Source organism: Arvicola amphibius, chromosome 8 (genome assembly GCF_903992535.2).
Source record: "Arvicola amphibius chromosome 8, mArvAmp1.2, whole genome shotgun sequence".
Taxonomy (NCBI): Eukaryota; Metazoa; Chordata; class Mammalia; order Rodentia; family Cricetidae; genus Arvicola; species Arvicola amphibius.
In genome coordinates, this window is record NC_052054.1 from 74,703,665 (window position 1) to 74,724,127 (window position 20,463).

Below are 20,463 nucleotides of genomic sequence, written 5' to 3' on the forward strand. Positions count from 1 at the left end.
CCCTGATACGTTCCAGTCTCGTGTCTGTCTCCTCTCAGGGTCCCTGAAAGAGGCAACTTCGGGGCCAGATAATACACTCGAAGTCTCATTGGCTTATGAGAATCCTTTTCAAACTTCATTGAAAATTGCTGCGTCTCATTGGTCCCCAGAGATGCCAATTACTGGCCTCTTCATGATGCACGCATGCGTAGAAAGGTAGTGTTGGGCAACGGTCGGTGGGGTTAGTGGCGGTTGCTGCCAAGGTCATCTGCCAATTGAAGGGTCCCATGGTATCCTGGAAAGCTGCGTGGTGGAAGGTCTTTTACTCTGTCCCTCAAAAGTTTCTTTTTTTTCTTTTCTTTCTTAAAAATAAACGCTTCACGAATTTGCGTGTTATCCTTGAGCAGGGGCCATGCTAATCTTCTCTGTATCGTTCCAATTTTAGTTCATGTGCTCTCAAAAGTTTCAGAATTGCACCCATGAGCGGCCAGCAGGTGACAGCACCGACTGCTGTAACGGATGTTTACCCTCGTCAGTACTGTGCGGATGACCACTCAGATTATACACAATTGTCAGTTCTTTTATTACGTTTTAGTGTATCTTGCGTGCATATGTGTGGACAATCATATGTCAAGGTGCACATGACAGGGAGCAATTTCTGGAGTCAGTTTCCTCCTACCTGTAGTCCCAGGAATTAAACTCAGGATTTCAGGCTCATGGACAGGGGGCTTCACCTGCTGAGTTATCTCTCTGACTTTCCGCACTTTTCTTTGAAATAGTAACATATTAATTATATACAACATAATTAGTTTCGTTGCAAGTTTCTCCTAAGATCATGTAATGTACTTCAGGCGATTATTACCTTTTGAGGTAGAGTCTTTTTACCCAAGATGGCCTTGAACTCTCTTGTGTAACTGAAAATGACCTTGAACTTCTTATCCCTCTGACCCCTCTTCCTGGGACATGGGTCACTGTTGGGTGTCACCATTTATACATTCCTGGGGATAGAAGCAAGCTGGGCAAGCGCTCTACCAGCTGAGCCCCACCCTTGCCCTTGTTCACGTTTATGCCTTCTGCTCCCCTTCCACCTTCCCTCAGTCCTCTCCTTTCAGGCCCCTGTCTCCCGTCTATATTCCCCACAGGGGAGGACACCTGCGCCGTTTGTCTTTCTGACTCTGGATGATTCTGCCTTACACAGAATCCTGAGAACGGGAGGCTTTTGTTGATGATGCCGCTTAGCCCTGCGCTGCACACACCACGCTGTCTTCATCTCTTGTGGACACACTGCTGTTGTGAATGGCTCAGTGATCATGGTGGGCTGGCTGGAGACTCCAGAGCAAGGGGACATTGGATTGTTTTGCTCTTTGGCACAGCGGCATCACATGGGGTCCAGAGGTGAACGTGCTGTTTTACATAGCTGCCGGCTCCTTGTCTGCAAAGGAAGGAAGCAATGACCTGGTGACAGTATTTTGTGTTATCACATATGTGACAATGAACATGTTTTTGTGAGTGAATATTTATTTTATTTTGTTATGTGTATCAGTGTTTGCCTGCATGCGTGTCTGGTAGCACTTGTGTGCCTGGTGCCTGCAGAGGCCAGAAGAGGGCATCAGATCCCCTGGAGCTGGAGTTACAGACAGTTGTGAGCTGCTCTGTGGGTGTTGGGTTTGAACCTGCACACTCTGGCAGCCTGTGCTCTTATCCACTGAGCCATGTCTCCAGGCTGGATTTTTTTAATAGGGAAAATGTCACAACAATAAAAGGGTTAGAGAAGCTCTTAGCTCTGTGGAGACAGATGCAGAACTTGCCATGACTGAAATGACTGACACTCTGGTCAGACGCTGCAAACACCAAGAAATGGCAGCTCAGACACAAGACCTAGGGATAATATCATGCCCCTTTAGGATCCCCAGAGATGTGTGCTTCGTGCGGGCTCATGTGTACATGAGAGCCGGAGGCCAGATGTCTGTGTTGAAGGCTTTCCTTGCTCAGGAAATTAATTTTGTGAGAAAGGCTTTTGTATCTGCTGGATGGACAGCGAGTGCCGGGATCTGCATGTTATGTCCCGGAGTGCTGCAGTTACTATTATGTGTTGCTGTGCCTGGCTTTTATGTGCACACTAGAGATTTGAACTCAGGTCCCCATGCTTGCATAGTAAGAACTTAACCCACAGAGTCAGCTCTCCAGACTCCAGGAATGACTTTTTGTTTGTTTGCTTGCTTGCTTTTGTGTGTGTCTGTATGAGTTTGTCCTCGAACTCATAAACATGCCTCATTTTGCCTCCTAAGTTCTGGGATTAAAGGGGTGGGCCACAAAGTCCAGCCCAAGAAATGTCTTTTTGAAACTTCAATCATAATAAAAGAAACAAAATATTTCAATTGCTTTGCTCAGCAGTCTTATTTGTCAGTAAGAATTTAACATTCTAGGATTCAATACATTTAAGACAGGTATGTGATTTGTGAAGGGAATAGGGAAGAATTAGGGCTAGGTGTTCTTAGGTCCTGGTTACAGGACAGAATATATTGAGGTCCTTAGGATTCAGAGAGACCACACGCCTTAATTCCTATTTTGTTCAGTTAATTCTCTTTGGGATGTCAGCAGTGGTTTATTGGAGCTAAATAATTCAACAGAGTGAATATTTAAATTTTCAGAAAAAGAGTCAACCTAGTTTCTAAACACACAGACATTATTAAAAATTATGTGCATTTACTATTCATTTTTTTCCAGACAAGATTTCTCTGTGTAACAGCCCTGACTGTTCTGGAACTTGCTCTGTAGACCAGGCAGGCCTCAAACTCACAGAGATCCACCTGCCTCTGCCTCCTGAGTGCTGGAATGAAAGGCATGCGCCACCATTGCCTGGACTTTGAATTGAGTTTTTAAGGTGAATATCAACAGTCACCACTTGCCATTGGACATTGTCTATTTCCCTTGTCCCAGCTGTGTGGTGCAGATATTAGATGACTGCTCCTGAGGATTCCTATTCATTATTTATGGAAGTGTCCCCAGGTAGGTAGGGCCTCAATTTTTGGGGGTCCCCCTGCTTCTGTCTTTCAGGTGCTACCATTAAAGCTTTGTACCACACATGGCTGTAATTGTTGTTGTTTTCAAATGGGGTTTCATGTAGCCTAGGCTGGTCTTGAACTCATAGCGTAGCCAGAGAAGACAGCCAGGAACTGTTTGTTGATCCTCCTGCCTCCATCTCTAAGTCCTGGGGTTGTAGGTGTGCACCCCAACACCTGATTTACACAGTGCTGGGGCTCAAACTGGTGCTTTATGTGAGTGAGATGAGCACCCTACAGTCCAGCCTGGGAGTTGTTCTCAAATGCTAGAGTGCTGGCGTGTTCTGGAGACCTGCTGCCAACAACGTGATCTCTGCTGAACTGAACTACGAGACACTACGAACTGTACATGGGAAATGCTTACAACCAAAATTTGTTTTCTCTTTTCATTTGAAACAGAATCTCATGGAGCCCAGCCTAGCCCTGTAAAGGATTTCTTTTTGCCACTTATTAATGAAACAAATCCTGTGCACAAATATCAAAGGAAAAGTAAACCTGAGGCAAATCCTATTTACCTCAAGAACACACCAACACGGCTTTCTTTCTTTCTTAAAGGGCCAGAGCTCCTCCTTGCTCTGCCTCCTTTTCCTGGTTTTGTCCAATCCTAAAGTCAACCTCGCCTTGATGTGGGATAATGCTCTTGTACACTGTAAAGATTTGTCACTCATATTGGTTTAATAAATTGCTGATTGGCCAGTAGTCAGGCAGAAAATATAGGCAGGACAACCAGACTAGGATAGTTCTGTGAAGAGGAAAGAGACACAGTTGCTACCTAGACAGAGATGAAGCAATATGAGACTGCCTCACCGAGGAAAGGCACCAAGCCACCTGGCTAAACATAGATGAGAATTATGGGTTAATTTTAGTTGTAAGAGGTAGATAATAATAATACTGAACAATAGCCCAAACAGTTTATAATTAATATAAGCCTCCATGTGTTTCTTTGGAACTGAACAGTGGTAAGACCAGGTGGGACAGACTTTTGTCTACAAATGGGACCCGAACATTTGGCAAGAATTTCCACATAAAGCCTGAAAAAACTGAAAAAAGGATTCTAGGCAGACAAAAGAACAGAGTCAAGCACAGTTTTTTGGTAACCATCTTTACTTTGGTAGGCTCTATTTGCTGGCAGTGAGCAGAGGTGTTGCTCCTCCAAGGGAGGCTTCCTGACTTAGCATTAGCAGCAAAACCTGCATTGGGCTCCTTGAAGAGGCCCTGCCACCAAACTTAAATGATGTTTATGGGCAGTTACCAGCTTGCTTCCTGATGGTAGTAGGGACCTAGAAACTTCACAGAGTTGTGGGAATAAACATGGCTCCTGCCAGTACCTCCACCATGGAGCTAGACTCTCAAAAAGTTAAGGAATGGGGTGGAGCCGGTCGCTAAAGCTGCAGCTTTAATCTTAGTCATACTGCTTAGCAGATTAAAGACTCATATGGTCAGAAAAAGAGATATCCAGTAAAGTCAGATTCAAATGAAGAAACCTTTAAATGGTTTACAGTGTGTTTTAAAAAATGTATTTAAGCTTGGGAAAGAAAAGAAAAAGGGTAGAGAAAGTCCTTTTAAAAAGGGTGTGATTGCACATGCCATTAATCCTAGCATTTGGGAGACAGAGGCAGGTAGATCTACAAAGTGAGATTCTGGACAGCTAAAGATACACAGAGAAATCCTGTCTGGCATTCAGAAAACCTATATTTAACCATATTTTTTTTTTTTTGGTTTTTCGAGACAGGGTTTCCCTGTAGTTTCTAGAGCCTGTCCTGGAACTAGCTCTTGTAGACCAGGCTGGCCTCGAACTCAGAGATCCGCCTGCCTCTGCCTCCCGAGTGCTGGGATTAAAGGTGTGCCTATCTCCATTCCATCTCCTCCCCTCACCACACACACTTTGATTTGGAGGAGATTTTTAACAAGCATGCTGGGGTTAGAGCTCAGGGGACCATGACCCAAGCCCAGAACCAGCTTTTTGTTAAAGTAGAACAGCAAAAACCAACATTTTAATAGTAGCCATACCTAAAAGATACCTGGATCCCTGTAAAACTGAATTCAGTTGCCGAAGGAGGGATCAGAATGAAGTCAAGAACAGAGAAGGCTTAGAGACGAGAACTTTATTTTAAAAAATAATTAATTTATTAATTATTCTTCTACATCCTAGTAGTATTTCCCCCTTCCTCCTCCCCCTTTCCCCCAGTTCCCACCCTTCAATGTACGCCTCCATTGCTGTTCAGGAAAGGACTTGGTCCTCTTGTGGGACTTTTAACAGTGGGAACAGGGTCTGTCTCTGACTCTTTTCCTGACTCTTGAGATATGAACTATTTCAGCCCTGGGCATAGACAGAGGATTCTGCAGGAGGAAGCTGAGAGACTCATAATTTAGTGAGGAGTGTGCCCACACTGTAGGTGGCTCCTCCTTACCTCCCTCCCTCACTTGCTCCATCTGGCTCCAGGCTCCCACATCTGCCGTAAACTTATGGACACACCAGAAAACACAGATCCATCAAACTTAAAAAGACAGAACATTCAGACAGTCAGTGCATGTGGAGATGGTGGTTGGGGCAGACAGAAACAAACAGTTGGTGGCCACCTTCATTCATATATCCAGTAGCCAATTTTCACCTCAGCTTTTCCAACAGGGACCAAGGGAGTCCTGTTGGTCCCTCTGCGACTTGGGGATTAATGCTGTGTCCAGTTTTTCCAGGAGTCTCACAGATGCACACTACAGGCAGACAGGATTCTTACCTCCACCTCCAGTGGTTTTCTGATTTCTCTTTTCACACAATCTAGTTGTTGAGAACTGGCTGGTCGCTCCCCCAAACATTGAGTCCATCAGCTTTGCCTGCATGTGTGACTGTACACCTTGTGGTGCCTGGTGCCCTTGGAAGTCAGGAGGATACAATGGATCCCTTGAAACTGAAGTTATAGGTGGTTGTGAGCCACCATGTGGGAACTGGGAACTGAACCTGGAACCTCTCCAAGAGCCCCCAGTGCTCTTTACGGCTGAGTCATCTCTCCAGCTCCAGGAAGGAGCGGCAATTGGATGAATTTCAGTTTTATATCATTTTTGCTCTTCAGTCATCCAAAAAGGACAAAAATAACTATGCCCTCTTATTGTTCTCTGCAGATACAGAGTTTGCCAAAGTAGGAACTCTTAAATAAGAGGTGTTATACAGCCGGCCCCCATCCTAGGCTCAAGGACGCCTCCTGTCTTTGACTTCCAAGTAGCTGTGGACACAGGTAAATACCACTGTCTACAATTTTTTTTGTAGTCTCATTTGCAAAATCATCTTGCAAGAGGTACCTGATTCTTCCCAGAGTCTTTGAAGGTGGCTAAGCATGTGCCTGTCTGGGGAAGGAGAGGTTATTGTTAGGAATTTTTCCTAAAGCAAGCTCTCTGCTGATGCAAAAATCCCAATCAAGCCAAATCACAACAAGCCAAATTAAAAATATCCAGGTTCAATGGGATTCCTGTGCTCTCAGGTGGCCCCAAGGGAGAACTGGGAGGCCATGCACATGACCACCAGGAGGAAGGAAAAGAGACCACGTGTTTCTCCTTTGGCAGCTATCTTAAATATCCTGTGAGAGTCAGGACCTGGCATGCTGGGATTTGGAGTCCAGACCAATACAACTCTCACGCCTGGGATCTGGGGGCTACACTCCCAACTTACCATTTCAGACTCTTTGGATATAGGGATGACAGGATATTGAAGTGATAATTGTGGCGAACAATTTGGGCTCTCTAGGAAAAAGGGGCATTGACTCAAGTCTGGCTACTTCCTGCAGGTATAGGGCTATGTGGGGAAGGGGAGAGCTAGGTATTGGTGGGTCCATGCTCAGTGAGAGGTGTGGCTGGAAAGGCATCCCCTGTACTGTCATCCTGGAGATGGCAGACATCTGTTCCTTGGGGGAAGTGAGAAGGTAAGTGTCAAGTGTCCTGAGTAGGTTCCTGCTTGAGCCTGGAGAGATGGTACCAGCACGGGTGTCCCAAGAGCTTGGCAGCCAAGGGGATGGTGAGGATTACCATGTGATATCCTGTCCATCGAGGTTCCAGAGACCTAGGAGTTAACTTTTTGAGGAGTACCCTGTCCCCTGGGGAGAGCCGGGCAGGTTTAGGGGCATTAGGGTCCACTGGTGTGGGGGCAGGGAGACAACTGTCAGCATGTGAACAGAAAAGGTACCTTAAAAGGGAGAGGTAGGGTCAGTACCCCACCAGTGGAGGAGTTTGGACTGAGAGGTGATGGTTAAGGAGAAAGGGCCTGCCATAAAGCAGCTCAAAAGGGCTCAGGCCCATAAGGGAAGGTGGGGTGGTCCTGAGGAGAGTAAGGGCAATGGGGAGAAGGGAGGGCCAAGATAACCTGAGTTCAATGGAAAGCTGGTTAGTTGTTGTTTGATGAGTCCATTGGCCCTCTCCACCTTTCCCGAGGACTGTGGATGGTAGGGGTGTGGAATTTCCAGGAGATGTTGAGAGCTTCTGACACGAGCTCCGTGACCCTGAAAGTGAAGGCCGTCCCATTGTCCATCTGGATGGTTCGTGGGACACCAAACTGAAGGATGATGTGGTCCAGGAGTGCCTGAGCCACCACATCTGTTGTTTCCCTGGAGATCAGAAATGCTTCTATCCATCCTGTAAAAAGGTCCACAAGGGTTAAGAGATAATGGAGTTTTTTATGAGTAGGTATATGAGTGAAATCAACCCGCTAATCTTCATCTGGTTGGTGTCCGCAAAGCTGTTATAGAGACTGATATATGTGAAGAGCCCCTTGTGGGTTGGCCTGGGCACATGTCTGGCAGGAGGAGTGAACCTGTAAAATAGAATCTCGGAGATAGGTGGGGTCAAAAAAGGGGGTCCAAGAAGCAGAACAAAGATTTGGGGAAGTGGTTAAGGATTTCTCAACCCGGTAAAGGTGCTGGGTGAGCAGGTATCACTAAGAAAGAATGAGAGAAAAATTGTCCTGCAAGAATGCAGGGCAGTGGCAAAGTTTTAATTGGGGAAGAACGGGTCCCATCTACCCCCATAACTGAAATTGGTGAGGAGAACGTAAGGCCCAAGTGAGAAGTCAGAACAGAATAGGTAGCTCCTATGTCCAATAGAAAAGTAATGGATTTACCTGCTACCTGCAGCTTTACCCTAGGCTTGGATAGGGTTACGGGATATACCAAGTCTGGGCAGCGTCAATCCTCTGCAAGGCTGAGAAGTTTGAGGGCTGGCATAGTTTCACTTGCCAATGGTGATGAGGCTGGACCTCCATGGCGTGGCACAGAGGACAAGCCTGCATGGGAGCATTGTGATTTCCAGTGTCCAGGTTGCTGGCAGATAGGGTATAACTTCGGAGGAGACAAAGTGCAATATTGTGCCACGTGACCATTTAGGCCACAATTGAAACAGCTTGCCTATGAGGTTGACTTAGGCTGGGCTCTATCAGTATAGAGCCTTGTGGTTGGCTTCAATTGTCCTCCCTCCTGTGACCTTAGGGTGGCTGCTAAGGTGTGGACCTGTAAGGTAGCTGCCTGTTGTAGCCTTGTCTGATAGGAAGACTCAGCTGTTTCTTCTCGGGCATCAAAAATTTTAAAGGCTATTTTCACTGATTCCTGTATAGGGGTTTTGGGACCCTCTTAACTTTTTCCTAATATCTGGTTCTGACTGAGAAATAAAATGGGTAGCCAAGACCGTGGCTCCTGCTGGGGAGGCTGGATCTAGCCTGGTATATTGGACCATGGTCTCTTGTAACCAATTTAAAAAAATGGCTGGATTTTCATCTGCTAGCTGTGTAATCTCTTGGAGTTTGTCAAAATTAACTACTTTTTCTGAGGCCATTTCCATACCCTGAAGGAGACAATGGACCATGATGTCCTGCCTCTGTCGGCTACTTTGGCCAGGTTGGTAGTCCCGGTGTGGTTCTGTGGCTGGCACAGCCATTTCTCCCACAGGGACTGTATTTGTATTGTCTACCAAATGAGTCTGGTCTGCATATTGCCTAGATGCTACCTAAATTCTCTTTCGCTCCTCAGGAGTGAGAGTAGAAGCTTGGATGACGTAATAGTCATGCCACGTAAGATCAAAGGTTTGGGACAAATAATGAAACTCCTTGATATGAGCAGAAGGATTAGTAGAAAAGGAAACTAGCTGCTTTTCTGTCTGAGAGAGATCTGGAAAATAAAAGTGAACATGAACTTTCATAATGCCATCGGCTCTTGCCACCTCCCAGAGAGGACAGAGAAGGGCGGAGCTGTGGTGGAATCTGGTATGGAAGGAGACTGAGAAGGATTGAGAGGGGCTAGCCCAGTGAGCAGAGGGGGTCCAAGGTTAGAGAGATGAGGTAGGAGGGGGAGGGGAAGGTGGAAGTTGACCTTGAACCTCCGGATTAAGAAGGCTTCCTTTTGGTAGTATACAGGGAAATTAGCTGTTTGGGACAGATGGTATCAGGCAGTCTCAGTTATAAACATTTTGTAAGAGGCATCCTAGGGGCAACAGCAGATCTGGCTTTGAACTGCAAGGGCCCATTTTAAAGTCTATGCCCAACCAAGTGGCCTAAGTCTATTACAACGCGTCGGCTAAAATAGCTCTTAGGCCCAACAGGGTTGTGGAAATTGAAAGCTAGAAGTCCCAAAGCAAACAAATCCCACCTCAGCCAAGCCCCGTCTTGCCAGTTTGGCTGCTGCTGAGGTTAAACTTTTGGCGTGAGCTCGCAGCTTCAACAAGGGTCTGATAAATCGACAAAAATAAGCACAAATGGGTCCCCCCAAAACCCTATAGCATAGACAAGAAAAAAAAGGGACTCACCAAAATGCAGCCGCTGTAGCCCAGGAGCCAGTTTTAGCTTGGTGTAGAGAGCTCAGATTGTAGACTAGGGGGCTTTTGACGCGTGGCCTAGGGTCATGGAGAAAGGCTGCCCTACCCAGTGGAACCTCCTAATGTGAGCTCTCTGCCAACGCAAAAATCCCAATCAAGCCAAATCACAACAAGCCAAATTAAGAAACGTCCAGGTTTAATGGGATTCCTGCACACTTGGGTGGCCCCGAGGGGGAACGGGGTGTCGGGGGGAGGCAAAGAGACCACATATTTCTCCTTTGGGAGATATCTTAAATACCCTGTGGGAGTGGTCAGGACCTGGCATGCTGGGATTTGGAGTACAGACCAATAATACAACTCTCCGGCCTGGGGGCTGGGGGCTTTGCTTCCAACTTAACAGTTATCATTCGAGTCTTGCACATGGAGCCTCGTTACTCTAAGCTCACTGTTCCTCAGGGAGGAGATAGGAGCTCACTCCTCCCAATCAGTCCACTCAGTGCATATTGACCAAGTGCTCAGGGTGCTCTGTAAACCGGACGTCCACAGAAGGCAAATGCTCAAGAAAACGTGTGACTTCCCAGGTTGCTTTTTATGGAAAATTGTAAAGCAGGAGACATTGGTTCTCCTCCCCCAACACTGGAGACACAGACATATTTTGACTTTGTTGATATTTTTTCCAAATTATAGCTTAATTGTATTATTTCACCCTGAAGAACACAGTCTAAACTGCATCTTAAGGTTTGCCTTTGTTCTCAAGCATCTTTTCTAAGATGGCGGAACTACAGTGTGGAGACTGACGTACATATATCAGAGGTGTTCTCTGGGGTTCTCTAAACTGTGGGCTCTTTTGTTTGTTTGTTTGTTGTTGTTGTTATTTTTTAAAATGTAATTCTTTACTGATTCTTTGGGGACTTCACATCATGTCCCCCAATCCCACTTACCTCCCAGTCCTTCCATATCCTTCCCTCACCCCTGCAGCATCCCCTCAAAAGGACCCCCCAAATAATTAATTAAAAACAAAAGAAAACAGAACAAATCCACCCCACTTCTCCATCTTTCCAACACCTCTTCATTCATCCTAGTGACGCTGGGTGCTGCGGTGTGTCCCTCAGTACACCCTTCTGTCCAATCAGCCGCAACCACAGGAATCATTCATTGCTGTGAGTCACTGGTCTGGTTCGTGGCCTCTGGAACACCATCATCACCGACCCTCACTGAAACTCCTCTCAGATGTCCTGCTGTTGCCCCAAGTCATGGAGATCCTGTGGCTATTGTTCCTCAGGACCAGTCCCTTCATGCACTCCAGCAGGTCATAAATGAGATAGATGTTAGGTTGGGTCAGCCCGAGGCCCAGCATGTGGGTCTGGGTTGCAGCTAAGCTGGTCTGTTCAGGTTCCTGGGACCATCCCCCTCAATTGAAGGACAGAGCCAGTTCTCCTAGGCCCATGCCATGAAGGCCAGCTCTCCCACACCATGGCGAGGGGTGGGCCCATCTCTTCCGAGCATATGGTGAGGGGTAGGGTCATCTCCCCCAAGTGCAGGGGACAAGCTCTCCCAAGGGAGGCAAGACTAGCTCTCTTGTTGCAGTGTGCCCCAAGGGGCAGGGCCAGCTCAGCACAGCCCACGGATTTTAACACACATGGTTCCTAGAACCCTCTGTGGCAACACAGGCCCTGGATATAATCATAGACTCCAGCTGCAGCAGGGACACAGACCCAGACATGGCCCTCAGCAGCAACTCAGGCCTGGATGTCACCATGGCCCCAGGGGCAGCACAGCCACCCAGATCAGTATCTGGGTGCATGAAGGTCCTCAGACACCAAGTCCTTCGGACACTCAGCCTGGTTGACAGAGCAAGTTCTAGGACAGTCTGGTCTACACAGAGAAACCTTGTCTCAAAAAACAAAACAAGGACAAAAAACTATATAAAGTAACAGGTTTCTTTATGGAATCTTTATGCATTGGTGTCTTTATCCTTCGTTCTAATTCATTCCCTTTCTTCAGGACCCTCCCACATCTGGCTGCTTCCTTTCCTTCAGTTCCCCCTTCCGCTTTCATGTTATATGTATACCCTCACTTCCTCTCTTTCTCCCTTCTTTAAGATCTCTCCCCCACCTCTCATGATCCACCCTTAGTTCATTGCTTACACGCAGATCATTTTAAATCTAGGTTCTGCATGCGAGAGAAAGCATGCGACACTTTTCTGAGTCTGGATTATTTTGCTTAACTTGATTTCAGGTTCTATCCATTTTCCTGTGAACATATCATTTAATTTTTCTTTATGGCTGAATAAAGTTCCATTACATGAATGCACCACAGTTTCTCTATCTTTCTGTTGGGGACATTTAGGCTGTTTCTGTTTCCTGGCTACTGTGAACAGTACAGCAGTAATTACATACGTGCCTGCACCTCAGCTGACTTGAGTCTTTCAGGCAGATGAATAAGAGTGGGCTAGCTCTGTCACATGGCAGCCCTAATTTTAGCTTTTTGAGAAACCGTCATATTGATTTACATAATGGGTGCACCAGTTCACACTCCCATGAGCAGTGCGTGTAAGGTTTCCCTCTTCCACATCCTCAGCAGCATCTGCTGTCCTTAGTCTTGTGGATGAAGTCATTCTGTGTGTGTGAGATGAGTTCTCACAGCAGTTTTTTGTGCATTTACCCCATGACTGATGGCTAGGAATGTTGAACAATTTTTCAGGTGTTATTTTGGCATTTATATCTTTTCTTTCTGAGCACTGTCTTTTCAGGTCTGTAGTTCATTTATTGATAATACAGTTTTGGTGTGTTTAGTCAGTCTCTCTCTTTTTCCTCTCTCTCTGATGAGGTGATACCATTTATACTATGTTCTTTAATCAACTGTAGCCCAGGCTGGCCTCAGATTCACTATGTCAAGGATGAGCTCAGACTTCTGATCCTCTTGTCTCCATTTTTCAAGTGCTGGATTACAGATGTGCACCAACCATGCCTGATGTATCATTAGTAAATACCTAGAGACAAAAATTGGGGTTCAACTTGAAGACCTGAAAAGCAAATCAGCCAACCACTGGCTCTTACCTGAACCTCACTCCAAGTTGACGAACCTACCTCTAGGAATCTCAGAATGAGGCAGTATCTGTGGGTTGTCTCCTCCTATTTTATAATCCTCTCTAGGCCTGGAATTAAAGGCGTGCACAATTGGGATTAAAGGCCAATTGAAACTGCCCAGTTTTTATGGCAACTAGTGTAGCTACTGGGATTAAAGATGTGTGTTACTGCTGCCTGGTCTCTGAGGCTGAGCAGGGCGGCTGTTTTACTCTTAGATCTTCAGGCAAGCTTTATTTATTAAAATACAATTAAAATGCCACTACACATACTCAGTTTCATGGGGTCTTGGGGATTTAGCTAAGGGATTCCTGCATGCTAAACCAGAACTGCATCCCTAGGTCCCACAGTTTTCTCTCTCTTTTTCTTTGTTTTTGGGTTTTCGAGACAGGGTTTCTCAGCCGGGCAGTGGTGGCGCACGCCTTTAATCCCAGCACTCGGGAGGCAGAGGCAGGCGGATCTCTGTGAGTTCGAGGCCAGCCTGGTCTACAAGAGCTAGCTCCAGGACAGGCTCTAAAAAAGCTGCAGAGAAACCCTGTCTCGAAAAACCAAAAAAAAAAAAAAAAAAAAAAAAAAGACAGGGTTTCTCAATGTAGCTCTAGCTGTTCCTGTAACTCACTCTGTAGTCTGGGCTGGTCCAGACTCAGAGATGCACCTGCCTCTGCCTCCTGAGAGCTAGGATTAAAGGCGTGCGCCACCACCGCCTGGCTCCCCTTTCACAGCTTATGTGTTGTGTTGGCCTCCCCACCACTTTCTTTAAACCTTCCCCCTAATACTCTCCTAGTTTCCTGGCTTCTCCCCACATTTACTTCCCGTTATATATGCTTAACCTTTAGAAGTTAAGATTTCCTTATGAGAAACAACATGTGATATTTGTCTATCTGAGCCCACGGTACATCACTGAGTATACTGTTTTCCAGTTCTGTTTATTTTCTGCAAATTTTATAATTTCATTTTCTTTATGGCTGAGTACAATTTTATTATATAAGTGTAATACATTTTCATTACCCATTGGGCATCTAGGCACATTTCACTTCCTTGCTAGTGTGAAAAGAGCCGCAGTGAACATGGATATGCAAGTGTTTATGCAGTAGGATACTTCAGAGAAAGAATTAATATCTGTAATAAATAAAATTGCAAAAATCAACATAATTTCCCCCTTCAACTGTCTATTGATTAAAGGTCAAAGAAACTGAACAGAGAGTTCTCAAAAGAAGAAATATAAAGAGACAATGTATATTTTAGAAAGTATACAACATCCTCAGCCATCAGGGAAATGCAAATTAATAGTATTTTTGTAGTGATGGGAGCGGCGGGCTGTGTTCCCACCCGGCTCCCGCACGGCTAGCTTAGCCCCGGAAATAACAACACACAAACTGTATTCATTTAAACACTGCTTAGCCCATTAGTTTCAGCCTCTTATTGGCTAACTCTCACATCTTGACTAACCCATATTTAGTAATCTGTGTTGCACCACAAGGCTTACCAGGAGAGATCTTAACCGGTGTCTGTCTCGGAGAGGAGAGTCATGGCGACTGCCTGTCTCAGCTTTCTCTCTCTCTCACAATTCTATTAGGTATCCCCGCCTACCTAATTTTCTGTCTTATCAAAGGGCCAAGGCAGTTTCTTTATTAACCAATGAAAGTAACACATAGACAGATGACCGTCCTCCATCAGTATTTTGAGATTTAGCTCACCCAAGTCAGCATGGACATCACCATGAAAACAAATGACAGCAAAAACTGGTGAGGATGTGGAATGCTGATGGAATGTGAATACACTATGGAAACCCGTGTGGTGTCTCCAGAAACCACTGCTGAGCATATGCCCAAAGAACTCTATAGCCTGCCTCAAACTTTTAAAAAACCAATCCCAAAGCTGGGCGGTGGTGGCGCACGCCTTTAATCCCAGCACTCGGGAGGCAGAGGCAGGCAGATCTCTGTGAGTTCGTGACCAGCCTGGTCTACAAGAGCTAGCTCCAGGACAGGCTCTAAAGCTGCAGAGAAACCCTGTCTCGAAAAAACAACAAAAAAAAATCAATCCCATTTTTTCAGTATATGTTAAAATAAAATTTATTTAATTTTTAATAATATGTCTACTCTGTATAGGTGTGTGCAAATGTCCCAGGTGGCAGGAAGGTATTGGGTATCCTGGAGCTACTATCACCTTCTCTTCTGCTCTTCCCCAGGATGTTAGGATCTTCTGGCCTGGGTACCCTGTCCCTTCAAGAGATATGCCCAGGCCCACTCCCTCTCTTCCTCCAAGGCAAGTGCATCTTCAGCCTCCTCCAGCCTGTGCCTGCTCTCTCTTTTGACCTTCTGTAGAAGGGGCTACTGCCCCTATCTTTCTTTCCTCTCTCCCCTCTTTCCCCCCTCTCTGACTCTCTCTCTTCTTCCCCCTTCTCCCCTCCCCCTTTTCCCTCTATAACCTACAAAATAAACTCTATACCCAAACTCTCTCTGCATGCCATATCTGTCTGTCTTTCATCAACCACTGCCCTGGGGTGACCTGCTGTGGCCCCTCGTGACCCACCACTGCCCTTCGGGGAACCTGCCTTCCCCCGCAAACCCCTGTATCTTAAAAAGAATAACACAAAATGTTTCTTCTGTTACCCTGTGAGGAAGCCCATGCAGAAATATAGCAATCTCCTTTGGCTTTGGCAAAAAGTTGTTACTTTTTTCTTCTTAGTCTTGCTCAGCAACCCCTAAGGAAAGATCTTCTCAGTCCTGAAACCGACGTCCCAGCAAGGTTTTCCCATACTGCGCCGGCAAACAAAGATCTTCACCCAAGACCCTTTTGAGAAAGAGATTTATTTGCCAAGGAGGAGTCTAGGAGAGTGACCACTTCTGCCAGGGTGGGAAAGGTTAGCAATAACAACTGAACTGGCAGGGGGACTTATATGGGATAATTCATAGAGAAGGCAGGAGGTGAAATAGTGAAGAGAAGAGAAAGGAAAGAGGAAGTTGTCTAAGATAAGAATATCTGGCTGACCCAGAGGAGCAGAGACAGAGTCCTGAGGGCATTGGTAAGTTGTAGAAGGTCGGAGCAGGGTATCACAGTTGATTATGTTATGTTAATTCTGGTTGATTTTATTAAATTAAAAAACAAAACAACAAAGTTGATGATTCTTCACTGCGAAATATTCTTATTGGGAATGGGGTTGTGCTCTTTAAAGAACAGAGGAGGACTGAAGTCCCATTTTAGACTTATTTCAAATCTAATGTATAATTAGAAATACAGGCTAATAGCTAATTATCATGACACAGCCCTCCAGGTTGCAAGCTCTGTATGACTTACCTCCAATGAAATAATAAGACTATAAGCTATTAGCTATTCAGAATTCCATAGAAAAGTCCAAACCTGTTCTTTAAAAAAATTGTCAGCCTTACATCTATGGTCTATAAATGAAAACTGCAGTCTAACTGCTCCTATAATGTCTATAGATAGGAAAAACTGTTTATAAGAGAAAAGCAAAACAAATGCAGAACTCTGACCTGAGAGAGAGAGAGAGAGAGAGAGAGAGAGAGAGAGAGAGAGAGAGAGAGAGAGAGCAATGTTCATAGCAGCATTGTTTGTCATAGCCAGAATCTGGAAACAACCTAAATGCCCCTCAACTGAAGAATGGATAAGGGAAATGTGGTAGATTTACACAATGGAGTACTACACAGCAGAGAAATATAATGACATCTTGAAATTTGCAGGCAAATGGATAGAGCTAGAGAACATCATTTTGAGTGAGGTAACCCAGACTCAGAAAGACAATTATACTACTCACGCATAAGTGATTTTTAAACGTAAAGCAAAGAAAACCAGCTCACAAATCACAATCCCAGAGAACCTGGAGAACAATGAGGATCCTAAGAGAGACATACATGGATCTAATCTACATGGGAAGTAGAAAATGACAAGATCTCCTGAGTAAATTGGGAGCATGGGGACCTTAGGGGAGGGCTGAAGGGGGAGAGGCAGCGAATGGAGCAGAGAAAAATGTATGGCTCAATAAAACCAAAAATAAATAAATAAATAAATAAAAGCATAAAAAGGCATAACAAGACCCACCACCACCCAGGTTGCCAGGGGTGAAGAAACCCCCCTAAGCAGCAACAGCCTATCAGAGAATAACAGCTAAACTTTACCTAGCCTTCAGCCAATTGTGATATAGCATAAGTAATTTTGTACTTTGAAGTTGCAATCTTGTGAATGCTTTGTGGTTTTTGTCTTTATAAATTCCTTACAATAGTAGGTGGGGGTCCTTCTCCTTCCATCTGCTGTGCCAGACTGCGAGGCAGAGGGCCCTGCTAGCCCGTACTTAATAAACGAAACCTTGCTTCTGCTTTCGGAAGTGTGTGGCTTCGTGTTGTTCTTCTTGGGGGTCTCACACAACCTGCTCCAAACGGCTAGGAACGCTGCACTTACTGAAAACTGATGTGGACCTGTCCAGCCAGTGTGACTGCTCCCTGTCTACAGCTGCGTCAGACCATCATATGCTTCTGATGAATGGTGCCCCTTGTCCCGTCTTTGATCAGTCTTTCAGTCTTCCTGGGTCCTGATAATAACACTGGAAGTAGTTGAAGAAAAGAATACATCATTCCAAGTTTCCTGTCCTTAATAGGCTGAGATGCTGGATCACAGGAAAACTCCCTATACTCTAGGTCTGACCCCGTTTGAGATGATATATGTCTGCCACTGCCTTTTCTGCCTAATCTCAGGTCAGAACTACTAGCTGAATTTGATGACCAAAGATTTCTCTCCCAAGACAAGTTCTGTCTTCCGTGCAGAAACAACTTTGGCTTTAGCTGCATGCAGTCAATGAGAGAGCACTGCCTCCTATGTCCCATGGTTCCGGCAAGGGGATCTGGACCTGATGATCACCCAGATCCACAGGAAAGAGACCTTGGAGCCTGGTTGGAAGGGACCTTATACTGCCACCCTGACAATGCCCACAGCTGTCAAAATGGATGAGTCCCACTTGGATTCACTATTCTCACATATGAAGCCTATGGACCCACACGCTGACTCCAAGGACTGCGTTCCAGAGGGAGTCAACCATAGACTCTGGAGAACCATTGCACACCCACAGGGCCCTCTAAAACTGAGAGTCCACGAAGTCATCAACCCAGCGAAGTGGTGGGCTTGTCCCTATGATTTCTTAGCACACGCCTGCTAGGGCTTTCCAGTCAAGTCACCAGGGGGCACACAACCCCATCTACCATTTAATCTCACATGGAAGATCAATGCTGGTTCAGGAAAGTCCTGAAGTGGACTTTCCATGTAGCCTCTTTAGGGACCTGGTTTCCTGATCTATACTTTGACTTGGGAAAGCTTCATGGTTGGACTAGGGTATCTGATACTAAATTACAAGAAGTCAACCATTTTTCTGCTTGCTGTAGACACGATAAAGATAAGACCCACATAGAGACCAATGGCTACTTCTGTACTTCATTGAGCTATGTCTCCACACGTCACACCTGACAAAAGGACCCAAAAGATGAAGACTTTACAAGCCTATAAACTTAGAAAAAAACATGTCAAGGGGGAAATGAGAGAATCGGGGAGCCATACTAGAGCCATGACAGGCTCTCCTAGCAGCCTCGGCAGAGACCAGACATTAGTTTCACTTCGCTGAAACAGACCAGAGCTGAACAATCAGTTCTCAGGAAAACCACAGTTTAGGGGCAACCAGTCAGCAGGTGCCCTCAGCCTTCTGCTAGCTCACCAGGCACCCCACAGTCCCTTTGCTGGGTCAGCAGGTGCCCCACAGCCTGCTGTTCACTAATGTTGGCTTTCCCTATCCTGCAGCTGGAGGGTCCCTAACCGCTGGAGCCTTCTACCATGAAGTAATCTTTCCTCCACCAGTCAGTCCCAGATTAATCCCTCCTCCCTGGAATCCCCCCAACTCCATTTAGAAGGAACTTGTGACCTCCCTTTGGGGTTGTTAGTTGCCACCCCAACTTGTTGGAAACTACACTCTTGTTTACAGCACATGTGACAGTTGGACTTTTCTTGGGGGATTCTCTCTAACCCTAACACTTTCGGGTTCTTGAGAGACCAACACTCTCTCCCAGGCAGTGAAGTGTTCAGGCTGCCTTGTGTTTCTCTGCCCTTAGTAGTCAAGGCAGCAAGCTTGACTGTCGAACATGGAAGCTGGACAGGACAACTGGTCTTGACATTAATCCGTGTTCCCTGTATAGCTTACACACTTCATTGTATCCTGGCAACTGCCGTTGTATTCTGTTTCTGATAAGAGGATAAAAAGTCTGATTGCTCTCGATAAAATGTCCACAGCCTCAGTCTTGCTGTGCACCCCCTGACCGGCCTAATTTGATTTCTCTTGGCCATATCAGGTGACCTTGGCCAAGTAACAAGCACAGACATTTACAGGCCTGGCTTCCATGGTGCTGTGTGACAAAACTTATCCTGGGAAGACTCAGCATACACATCTACCCACCTCAGATTGTGACCCCTTGACCAAAGTACGGATACCACTAAAGTCCAAATTGGTGAACCAATCACTTTTATATTGGAGTTACTTAAGAAAAATGTTCGGATCAAGAATTACTTACAGGAGCAGAAATGACTCAAAGAAAACTCATCACCAAGCCCATCCCTGCCTGAGTGAGAGCTCACAGAGACTGGAAACTGGAGCTCATGGCACAGCCTGTACACAGCTCAACAGGCTGGAGGGCATCTTCTTCAGGGGCTTCAGTTGTCCAAACCTCTTGCAGCCAGCTTGTCTGGGCTCTGCTTCTTCCAGGCAGCTGCTTTTAAGTCAGAGTCTCCTTGTAGCATGGTTAGTAGGAGAGCCTCCTTTGCAGCTTTTACTGGCTGCCCTGGCAGGGAGGGGCCTGGTGAATCTGGTTGGCTTCAGGGACTTCCTGGAGCTATTATGAGTTGTTTAGCTTCTCTGCTTAGAAGCTTCCCTGAAAGGTGGAATGCTTCCTTCTTACAAAACTGTTACACAATACCCCATCTCTTTCTCAGGCTATGACATTTTTTTCACCTCCTCTTTCACAGTGATTCCTGAGTCCTGGAGGGGTGACTATACATGTCCACCTGTGGCTAAGAAGTAGGCCACCGTGCTGCAGTGACTGGTTCTCTGGTTCTCAGGCGCTTCACTGGTAGTTGAGCTGAGGCTGCTAACAAGTGATCAATGGGTGTAGACACGTCTTAAGTGCAGTCTAATGGACACATCACGTCCATCTAGCAAAGCCATAGAAGTTGCTTTCTCCCTGGGAACCTACCACCTCCCCAACTACAGGTGTTCTCCTGACTTACAGTACCAGATGGGAACTTCCTCTTATGGAATGGGCATTAAATTCAACCAGAAGGCTTTACCCATAATCGCCAAACTACTATGGCAGAAGCAGGTACGTTCTGTATACATTTGGTATTTCAGCCCACAGGGTCCACAGCCAAGCAGAAATGTTGGTTTCAGGTCTCCACGAGCAGCCTTCATGGCCCCATTCACCACGGTGATAGGCAGCCAGCAGGGTGGAGTTTCTAGCTAAGTCCCAGCCTAATTTCTCCATGCCCTGCAGTGCCTGTTGACAGGG

The 20,463-nt window shown here is 45.9% G+C and overlaps 1 pseudogene; it reads right to left on the bottom strand.

Moving 5' to 3' along the window:
- Window positions 1-344: 344 nt before the first annotated feature.
- Window positions 345-445, bottom strand: LOC119822129 (annotated as a pseudogene).
- Window positions 446-20,463: the final 20,018 nt, after the last annotated feature.